Source organism: Esox lucius, chromosome 8 (assembly GCF_011004845.1).
Source record: "Esox lucius isolate fEsoLuc1 chromosome 8, fEsoLuc1.pri, whole genome shotgun sequence".
Classification (NCBI taxonomy): Eukaryota; Metazoa; Chordata; class Actinopteri; order Esociformes; family Esocidae; genus Esox; species Esox lucius.
Genome location: NC_047576.1, coordinates 1,773,261 through 1,784,772, shown reverse-complemented (window position 1 = coordinate 1,784,772; position 11,512 = coordinate 1,773,261).

The following is an 11,512-nucleotide window of genomic DNA, read 5'->3' as shown; positions in this document are numbered from 1 at the left end:
TCCTTCTGTCTGTCCTTCTGTCTGTCCTTCTGTGTGTTCCTGTATGTATTTCTGTCTGTCCTTCTGTCTGTCCTTCTGTCTGTTCTTCTGTCTGTCCTTCTGTCTGTCCTTCTGTCTGTCGTTCTGCCTGTCCTGTATGTCTCTGTCTGTCCTTCTGTCTGTCCTTCTGTCTGTCCTTCTGTCTGTCGTTCTGCCTGTCCTTCTGTCTGTCCATCTGTCCTTCTGTGTGTTCCTGTATGTATTTCTGTCTGTCATTCTGTCTGTTCTTCTGTCTATCCCTGTCTGTCCTTCTGTCTGTCGTTCTGCCTGTCCTGTATGTCTCTGTCTGTCCTTCTGTCTGTCCTTCTGTCTGTCCTTCTGTCTGTCGTTCTGCCTGTCCTTCTGTCTGTCCATCTGTCCTTCTGTGTGTTCCTGTATGTGTTTCTGTCTGTCTTTCTGTCTGTCCCCACGACGTCATCTCACCAGGCATTGATTCAGACCCGGGGAGCAAGCAGTTCCCCTAATCAAGGTCCCCCACAATTATGATCTTCATCTTCTTCTCTCTCTCCCCATTTCTATATCAGCCCCCCCTCTCCTCCAGCTCTAGTCTTTGATGTCTGGGTCAAGGCCACCCCCCCACCCCCCCGCTTCCCTAAATAAACGTTCTGCTCTGTGTGATTTTAAAAGGAACTCGATGACGCTTTCCTTGCCAGTACAACCCCGCCTTCCCAGAAAAGACACCATTGTGCCTTGGTCGACAAAATCCTCAAGAGTTCCACCACACACACACACATAAATATATGTACATTTACACGCACTCATGTGGTATACACAAACATATGACTGATTCTTCTCTAGTTTTGCGTCATCTGACGTCCTCTAATGGGACCTGTGCTCACAGCCCAACACCATGCAGCTCCATTGGCTTTCGCCAGAGAACACCAGAATTGGCAGGTCTGCCATTGGTGCCTCATTCTCTTTGCAGATGAGAGCAGGTTCACATTGAGAACGTGACAGACGTGAAAGAGTCTGGAGACGCCGTGGTGAACATTATGCTGCCCTTTGGGTGGTGAGTCTGTGATGGGTAGGCACATCCTTGGAGGGTTGCACAGACCTCCACATGCTAGCCAGTATCCTGAATGCTGTTAGGTACCAGGATGAAATCCTCAGACACATCGTCAGACCTTTCGCTGGTGCAGTGGGCCCTGGTGCAGGACTAGGCCTGGCCTCATGTGGCCAGAGTGTGTAGGCAGTTCCTGGATGACAAAGTCATTGATGCCACTAACTGGCCCACATGTTCCTCAGACCTGAACCCAATTGAGAACCTTGGGGATGTTATGTATTGATGCATCCAACACCACCAAGTAGCAACACAGACTGTCCAGGAGCTCACTGATTCCCTGATCCATGTCTGGGAGGAGATCCCCCAGGACACCATCTACCGTCTCACCAGGAACATGCCCAGACGTTGTTTGGAGTGCATACAGGCACGTGGGGACCTTACACACTACTGAGTCACATTATGAGTTTCTGTGATGAAATTCACACAGGGTGGAACAGCCAGTGATTTTAATTGTTTACTTTGATTTCGGTGTGAGTTTGAATCCAGCCCTCAGTCAGTTGGCGATTTTTGTTTCCATTGATCGTTGTTACGTCATTTTGTTCTCAACGAATTACACAACGTACAGAAAAGATTTGATCTTTAATATATTTAGTTCATCGCGACCCGATGTGTGATTCAAGGGTTCCCTTACTCTTTTTGAGCAGTGTATATACCCTTATTTCTCACAGACACTCACACAGACCAGATTACAAAACTGTGAGCACCTCCACGCCGCCACCCCTCCCCAGCCCTCCGGCTCTGATGTGAAACGGGTTAGGAGATGACCAGGGAAATAAGGAGCCTTTTGCAAAAAACAGCCACCAACTACAGAGTTGGTGAATAAAGGGAAGACGAGGGGTTCAAATCAGTGCCCAGCCACTATGGAGGATCTCAAACTGCCAATTACCACATCCTCCTTTCCTTCATCCTTCCCCATTTCCCGCTCTCCGTTTCTTCGCTCAGGGTCAGGGTGAGAACTTTGGAGTCTCTAAATTAGTTAGAATACAGAGACAGAGAGAGAATATGACAAAAAGGGAGATTGGGGTGTGAGACAGTGAAGGAGTGAGACAGGAAAACTAACTGCTCTTCTTTGATGGTGGACGATAGTAACGAAATGCACCCAACACTTCCTGATCCTTGGGGGGTGGGGGGTTAAATGTACTGGACTATTGACAAGGAAGACAGGAAGGGGATGGGCAGGAATGAGTTGGCATTTCTGTGTGACATCACTGTGCGTATGTCTGTGTGTGGGCGCAAGTCCGTTAATTTATGACTTCACCAAGGATGACTGGGTACAGGAATGGTTCCTCCTTCTCATCTGTTGCCAGGTCCTGTTTGTCAATGGAGCTGTTCATGGCCATGTTGTCCTGCTGTGGAAAGTCTGTGACTCTCCTTCCCGTTCTCAGTCAATAAGGACACATTGTAACTCTACTCAAACACATCATAACTGTACTGTAACACATTGTACTTCTACTGTAACACAATGTAATTGTACTCTAACACACTGTAACAATACTTGAACACATTGTAACTCAACAGTAACACATTGTAACTGTATTCTATGAAATTTTTACTCTTCTGTAACACATTGTAACTGTGCTCTAACACATTGTAACTCAATTGTAACATGACTTAAACCAGATTGTAACGATTTATAATGGATGTGTAACAGTTTTACTGTATTGTAGCACATTGTAACTGTATTGTAGCAGTGTAATTCTGTTGCCAAATGTGTTGGCAAATCTACTGCCAAATGTCAAATTGACGTCGGAATGTATTTTGTTCCTCTGTGATGAAACTTTCCTGTGTGCATTAGTCCTGACACTGAGGCTTACCGTCAGGTTGTCACGCATGGCTGCCTTTTGATCGGGGCGTGTGTGTGTGTGTGTGTGAGAGAGAGAGCGATTGGGGTAGCAAGGGGCACTCTGGGGCCTCTGAGTTGTTTGTCGTGACGAATCCGGATGTCTGATGTTTTTTGGCACAAAACATCCCTTTGTCCGGGGATGACTGGACATCGCAGGCCGTAGATCTGTCACCCGGACCAAGACAAGGTGCGCTGAACATGGTTAGGAACACGTGGGCCCTCGCTTCCGCGCACACCCGTGCACGCTGCGCGGCTTGACCTGGGTAGATGTGGTGAGGCCTTTGATGTTTTCTCTAAATGTTTTGTTCGGCTCGGCAGGCGCCGGGTAGAACCCCAACTACCCCACCCCCCCCCAGCCTCCCAGCCTCCCCCCACCCCACCAGTGAACGTGGAGGATTAGTTGTTTCTTGAGTCCCTCTAATGAAGCCTGTTTGATGTGGAGTGCCCAATTACCGTGCGTTGCCTGAGACCCCAATGGGCTGGTGGGGCCCAGCGTCCAGGGGACGCTCCTCTCTACAGGCTACACAGCGTACCCCCATGTACACAGGCAACAGGCGTTATGTTTCAGAGACGGACACATGAAGGAACTGCTGAAATGTTGTCCGACCATGTGGAGGTCTTTTCAGACATGGGTAAATATTTGGTTTGTGGGATGGGTTCAAATGTGTTAGCAAAGAGAGCCCGCTAGATCTGCTGTTTAACTGTGTGTGTACCTGTGTGTGTGTGTGTGTGTGAGTGTCTGTGTGTGTTTGTGTGTCTGTGTGTGTGTGTGTGTTTGTGTGTGTGCGTGTGGTGAATGTGTAAGTTCGGGTGTGTGTGTGTGTGTCTGAGTGTGTTTGTGTGCTTTATTCCTTTGTAAATGTTTTTATTGCATTTCTCTGTCAGGAGACTGAAGTCATGAGGACCTTCACTACCCCACTCTCTTGGTTTTTGTTACACACACCCACGCACACACCCACATCCACACACACCCACATCCACACACACACACATACACACACAAACACACACAAACACACACACCCACACACACATACACACACATACACACACACACAAACACACAACAACCCACACACATACACACACACGCACACACTCATATACACACACACACACAAACACACACACTCACACCCACCCACAAGTCATGAGGACCTTCACTACCCCACTCTCTTGGTTTTTGTTACACACACCCACACACACACACACCCACACACACACGCACACACCCACATCCACACACCCACCCACACCCACACACACCCACACACTCATACACACACACACCCACACACTCACACACACCCACACACACGTACACACACATGCACACTCATAAACCCACCCACACACACACACATACACACAGAAACACATATACAGCAAACCATACACAGCAAACCATACACACACACACACGCTCATACACACATACACACTCATACACCCACCCACACACACACACAGACACACACATATACACACACTCATACGCACACACACAGACACACAGACACACACACACATATACTTACATACTCATACACACACTCATACACACACTCATACACACACACAATTACACACCCAAAAACACACAGGCAACTTTTATTAACCACCAGCAATATACAGTTGTTGTTTTATCAACTTTCCTTCAATCAGCGTTGTAGTTTACTGGAATGCCAAAGAGCTGCTAAATTGGAGATTTAAATTTAGCCAAAGGATTCGACAATGTTTTTTTTCCAGTCTTTTTTTCACAAAGATGAATATATGTGCAGTTTGACTGGCTTCCATCTCCATTACTCTCTAAAAAAACATTAAATCCATAGTTTTGCAGAACTTTACATGATGTGTAAATACCCTGTTTGATTATTGAACAGACCTCTTACCTGGATATATTGATGCCGGAGTTCTTTCACACATTTGCCATTTCTCTCAAAGGGCACAGTGTACAACATGTGGGTCGATTTTCAGTTGAAACTGCAATCAACTGTGTTTGGATTGACTAAATATTCTAACTTAATTAACATTTTATAACAAATATCAAACAATTTCTTCATATTTCAATCTGGTTACTGCATAAATGCACACCAGTTTGCCATCATTCTGTTTTGAATGTGTTTTTACAGTTTTTTTTTATCAATTTGGTAAATTTCTCCAAACTCAGGTAACTGCTCTCAAAACAGTTAACACAGCAAACTAAACACACTCTTATGTTGGTGAAACAGTTAAGTATTCACTGCACAATGAAACACAGCATATTATTCTAGTAATGCATTTATTAAAATTCAATATTAACATCAAAACTAAATGTGTGTGTGTTCTCTGTTGATTTGATAACAAATTCAGCTGAAGATACACAAAGAAATAAATGAAAATACATGTTTTTCATTAAGTTCTTTAATGAGGAGTTCAGGTGTATAACAATGAGTTGTCACCCCACAAAAAAAAAAAACATTATGCAAATAGGTACATAGGTAAAAAAAAAAAAAATTTACTGTATTCATTGAATCAATTAATTTATTGATCATGCCTCTCAATTATATCTGGCCAGAGAATTTCATCAACATCACGGCAAATATTTTCACGAGTCATGCATCATGGGAAAAAACAGCTTGAATGCTGTATCCATCCTTGACATGCTTGTGCCCCAATATCTCCACAGGCCTCTTCCATCGCTTGAAGAAGACTTACTTGGTTGTAAGGGTTGCGATCATGTTCTTTCCATCTCCAAGAGGAGAAGAATTCCTCAATTGGATTCAGGAAAGGAGAATATGGTGGAAGGAACACCACCCTGAAATGTGGGTGATTCTCAAACCAGTCTGGCTCTAGTGCTGAATGGTGGAATTGGACATTGTCCCAAACAACTACAAAATTCCGCACCATTTGCACCTGATCACCCTGCGGAAAGAGGATTTCATTGAGGAGGTTTAAAAAATGTAGGAGCCTTGCTGTGTTGTGTGGTCCCAAGACAGCATTGTGTGCCACAACACCAGTTGTAGATATTGTGGCACAACTGTAGCACGATGGCCAATCACATTTCTCCCTCTTCTACTTTTTTTGTGAAGATTGAAGCCTGCTTCATCAATATACAGGTACTCATAATGAGATGCACTGCTATCCAACTCCAAGATTATCTAGAGTAAAAAGAACACAAGGTACAATACAGTAAGTTAGTGTTTTACAGTAATGGTATTGATTGCAGTCAACACTACTGTGAAACTGTTGCTGAAGTTTGAGTTCACACATTGAAGCAGCAGTATGCTTAAATATTTTCACTTACAGTAGCATGAAATAGTTTATGGACATTTTTCAGGAAAAATATATCTTTGTGTTGACAGTCAAATGATTTAGTTACTTACCGGTTTTCCCTCTGAAATGTGCGGATAATTGAAGCCACTGTGGATCGGTTTATATTGGGCTGAACTCTCTGCCCAGCTTCTCTCAGTGAGAGACCATGATTTATGACATGGTCAATAAGTGTGGATCTGATTTCATTTGAAACACGTGTGTACCCTGTCCTTCTACCTCTCCTCCCTCCTCTTACACCTTGCCCTCCTCTTACACCTTGCCCTCCTCTTACACCTTGCCCTCCTCTTCCTCTCTGTCCATCTTTTCTACTCTTTCTCTTTCCACTATACCATTGCCCTCCAATCTGTCCATCTTTTCTCCCTCTACTCCTCTATATTCTCCTCTTCCTACATCCTCAGCTCTTCTTTCTCCTCTACCTACATCCTCAGCTCTTCTTGCTCTTTCTCCATCTCCTCTTCCTCTCCCTCTATCCTGTCCATCACCTCTCACTCTTACACCTCTTCTTTTTCCACTGCTCATTCTTCTTCTTTTTATTGTCTTTTCTCCTCATTCGTCTTCTTTGTTGTTTTTCTCTTCCCCTTTTGAAGTTGTTGTAATTAAGACAGCTGTGTGATCAATTAGGAAATTGAGATGGGGAGACAGTAAGATGGTGGGACAGGGAAATGGGGGTGTCTAGCTGCGTGCCAGCGGTGTCCTGTCTGCATGGTACAAAAATGCTTGTGATATTTGTGAAGACCAATGAAAAAGCTGCAAATGTGTTTAGGACAATTACAAAGTGTACAGATCACTGTGTTAAACGTTTTGAGAGCAGTTACCTGAGTTTGGAGAAATGTGTCAAATCGATTGAGAAAAACTGTAACGTTTTGATAACAGTGTGTAAGCATTTGAGAAAACGTGTGCTGTGAATATATTGTTTTGTAGGTGGTTGAGATTGAATGAGAAAAGAGTTCATGGATTTTGGGGAATGTGTTCATTGAATCCATTTTGTGTGAAAGCGATGAGAAATGATTCACAGTTTGGTTCGCATACACTTCTGTTTGGCTGACTGTGGGAAGAGTTTTGTTACTGTAACTTCTGTATTGTTCTATGCTTGTAAGAAATCGAGAAAAAGTGTAAATAAAACTTGTCAACATTTTGTGTGTTCTGTCTCTTTACGTTGTCCGCCACTTGCTGCACCTACTCAGTAAAATTCTTAGTATGTTTCAATATGCTTAGCAAATAAAAGTGATGTTGCTTCTACACTGACAGTAATTGTCCTAATCTGGTCACCGTTCTGACAGTGTCTCGAGCCCTCGTCTTTGGCCTTAGACAGTCACTGGTGCGTTCATATGACGTCATCACTTTGATTACTTTGTGTGTGTGTGGATGTTAGAAACTTCAATGTTCTCTTATTCTTATGACCATCATTTAAAGGTAAGCATGTCCTGTGGTGTTTCAGTGCTAGGGTTTCAGTTACTGATAAAAGCGTGAAAATTTGAACAATATTAGAAACAATATGGAACACATTGTAAAGGACAAATATGGTTGAAGTCAAAATAAAAATACCTCTTAGATATAGACCCTTCAACAACTTCCATCCATCCATCTTCTCCCGCTTATCCGGGGCCGGGTCGCGGGGGCAGCAGTCTAAGCAGGGATGCCCAGACTTCCCTCTCCCCAGACACTTCCTCTAGCTCTTCCGGGGGGACACCGAGGCGTTCCCAGGCCAGCCGGGAGACATAGTCCCTCCAGCGTGTCCTAGGTCTTCCCCGGGGTCTCTTCCCGGTGGGACGGGACCGGAACACCTTCCCAGGAAGGCGTTCCGGAGGCATCCGAAAAAGATGCCCAAGCCACCTCAGCTGACCCCTCTCGATGTGGAGGAGCAGCGGCTCTACTCTGAGCTCCTCCCGGGTGACCGAGCTTCTCACCCTATCTCTAAGGGATCGCCCGGCCACCCTGCGGAGAAAGCTCATTTCGGCCGCCTGTATCCGGGATCTTGTCCTTTCGGTCATGACCCAAAGCTCATGACCATAGGTGAGAGTAGGAACGTAGATTGACTGGTAAATCGAGAGCTTCGCCTTGCGGCTCAGCTCTTTCTTCACCACGACAGACCGATACATCGACTGCATTACTGCAGAAGCTGCACCGATCCGTCTGTCAATCTCCCGTTCCATCCTTCCCTCACTCGTGAACAAGACCCCTAGATACTTAAACTCCTCCACTTGAGGCAGGCACTCTCCACCAACCTGAAGTGGGCAAGCCACCCTTTTCCGACTGAGGACCAACTTAGTTTTTGATAAATTATTTGAGTATTTTGATCTATTTTGCCATTTACTATTGTTTTTAGAAATCAGTTAGAGGGTACAGCTCTAAAGGACACATTTTCTTCTAGTTTTTTTATAAATATATATATAACTCAAAATAAAATAGCTTAAATCTTTCACCCTGTTAAAAACAACTGTAAATGTTATCTTGAAACAAATATGAGATAAAGTGAAAATACCTGTATGAAAGGAAAAGCATGAGTTCTATGTTTGGTTAAGAATTCAACAATGTATTTAATGCTCTTTAATTCACATAAAACCTTTACAAAAGGCCTACAATATTTTGGCTGGAGATTGTGATGTATTATAGCATAATATATTTTTGTTTTGAATTAACCCACTGACCAAAAAACTGCAAAGCCATCTCTTCAACTGCCTCCACTCCACCATCTGTTGGACAAGACCCAAACATCCCTGAACAGGGAGGAGCTGCATGTGATTTATAAATCACTTCGCTGTTGGTGTCATGACAGACAAACTGGTTTTACCAGAGTAATGCTTTAACCAAAGTACTTCATTCCTCAGAAGTTATTCAGATCAGGCTGGGTGAATATTCTCTGTCGTTGTAACCTGACACACACACACACACAGACACACAGACACACAGACACACAGACACACAATCAAAGAACAGGAACACTGTTGAGCCTACAGTGTGATAGCAAACCTCTTAGTATCAACTAACTAATACTACTTTGGGAGTATGGTGAGAATTGTTGACTGACAGATAGACTGGTTGTCAAACTTGATGACTGAGTGACTGGTTTGCTGGCTGTCTGGTTGGCTGGGAATGAAATGCAAAATACTGTACTGATGGGAGAGAATTAGGAGAAGAAGCCAGCCTGACAACCAGCTGAATAGATAGAGGACCGTTGAGTCAGAGAGACACTGACAGAGGGAGGAAACAGCAGATGATACAGCGGCTTGGGTCGTGCTGGGTTCTGTTTTTTTGGGTGGTGGGACGGTGGGACAGTGGGATGGTGAGACGATGGGACTGTGGGACAATGGGACGGTGAGACGGGGAGACAGTGGGATGGTGAGACAGTGGGACGGTGAGACGGGGAGGTGGGGAGACAGTGAGACGGTGAGACGGTGGGATGGTGAGACGATGGGACAATGGGACAGTGAGACGGGGAGACGGTGGAATGGTGTGACGGTGAGACGGGGAGACGGTGGGACGGTGAGACGGGGCGATGGTGAGACAGTGGGACGGTGAGACGGGGAGATGGGGAGACAGTGAGACGGGGAGACGGTGGGATGGTGAGACGGTGGGACGGTGAGATGGGGAGATGGGGAGACAGTGAGACGGGGAGACTGTGGGATGGTGTGACGGTGGGATGTTGAGACAGTGAGACGGGGAGATAGGGAGACAGTGAGACGGTGAGACGGTGGGATGGAGAGACAGTGAGACGGTGGGATGGTGGGACGGGGAGGTGGGGGTGTCTAGCTGCGTGCCAGCGGTGTCCTGTCTGCATCTGAAAGCACGCGGCCGCTCGTCCCCAGAGGGCCCAGTTGTTTATTGTGCCGATCTTATCTGGCGCGTGCCTGGGCCGCCCTTTCCCACACTCTGCCGGCACCGCTGCCAGGGAGCGGGAGGCGGGGGGTTCAGAGGGCCTCCCAGCCTCTGTCAACAGTACACTCACTTGACAGGCATGACATAATTTCGCTCAATACAGTTTTTCTGTCTCTAAAGGCTCCACAACAAGGGCCCCCTTTTTCTGCTAATGTCACAGAATTGGCTTTTCATCACTGATGCCCCTCTGTTCCTCCTCCCCCAAGACATGTCCCCTTGGCCTCCCTTGTGCTATTCACTTTGATTGGGGATTATTATGAACCCCCCCCCCTTCACTACCCACCCGCCCCCCCCGAATAGGCGGTATGGGGCCGGCATTTCAGACCTTCACAGATCAAATGGTGTTTCCCTGTTTTGTCAAATGGAGGGTTTCTCACAGCGATGGACGTGGGTGCAAACCACTGAGATCCCATTTTAACTACATCAAATGCTGTGAACACATTTAAATTACATTTGAACCTGATATGAAAACAACACGTCAAAGAAAGGCCACACGGTGCTTTGGCCTGACCCTTGACCCTATAAACGCCCCGACATTGTTGTTCACCCGGTAACTAACACAGTGCTCCCTGGTGCTTCTGCTAGAAATAATAGTATTGTTTCGATGCTAGCGTGAGATATTTTCACGCATTTACTCTCTAAAAATATAAAAATATCCAATGCAAATCTGGCAACCATTCTTGTTCATCTAAATAAATCTAACGCTCTAATTCTGGTTTTCAAGCTGTTGCAGGTGGTTGGATGTTTACAGTCGCTACTAAGCTAACCTCCACTGAGTCAGGACAGTAGATTTATGTGAATGGTGACTGGTCCAGTAAAGTGTGTGTCTGATTCCTGCCCAGTGAACAGGGGAAGGAGCTGTGGATACGGTGGGGAGGTTCCAGAGCTGAGCAGGAGGAAGCCCTGCAGTCGTACAGCAGGTAAACCCTCAGCTCCCCGTTGTGCCTCCCCTGCGCCTCCACCTCGCGCCTCCTTGTCCCCCCAGGGTTAGGCTGGGGCGGAGGGGGGTGATGCGCCCGCCCCCACAGCTGGAGTGGATCGATGCATCCAGCCTCCACGCCAGCCGGCCCCCGGCCCCCCGGCACTCTGTCTGAGCAGGAGAGGAGCAGCGGAGGGAGGGAGGTGGGGAGGGAGGTGGGGGATAGGAAATGTAGACTGACTCCCTCTCTCTCACACACAGCCAGGCGCTGCCCCTACTCGCCTGCGTGGGGGGCCCTGCAGGCGTCTGGGACCCATGTGCCCTCTCTTTCCTCTTCTTCACACACACACACACACACACACATAGAACACACACATTGGGAAGTGAGGAGAGAGAGGATAGAGAACCGAAGGAGATAGGAGAGGAGAAGAGCGGAGAAGAGCGGAGAAGAGCGGAG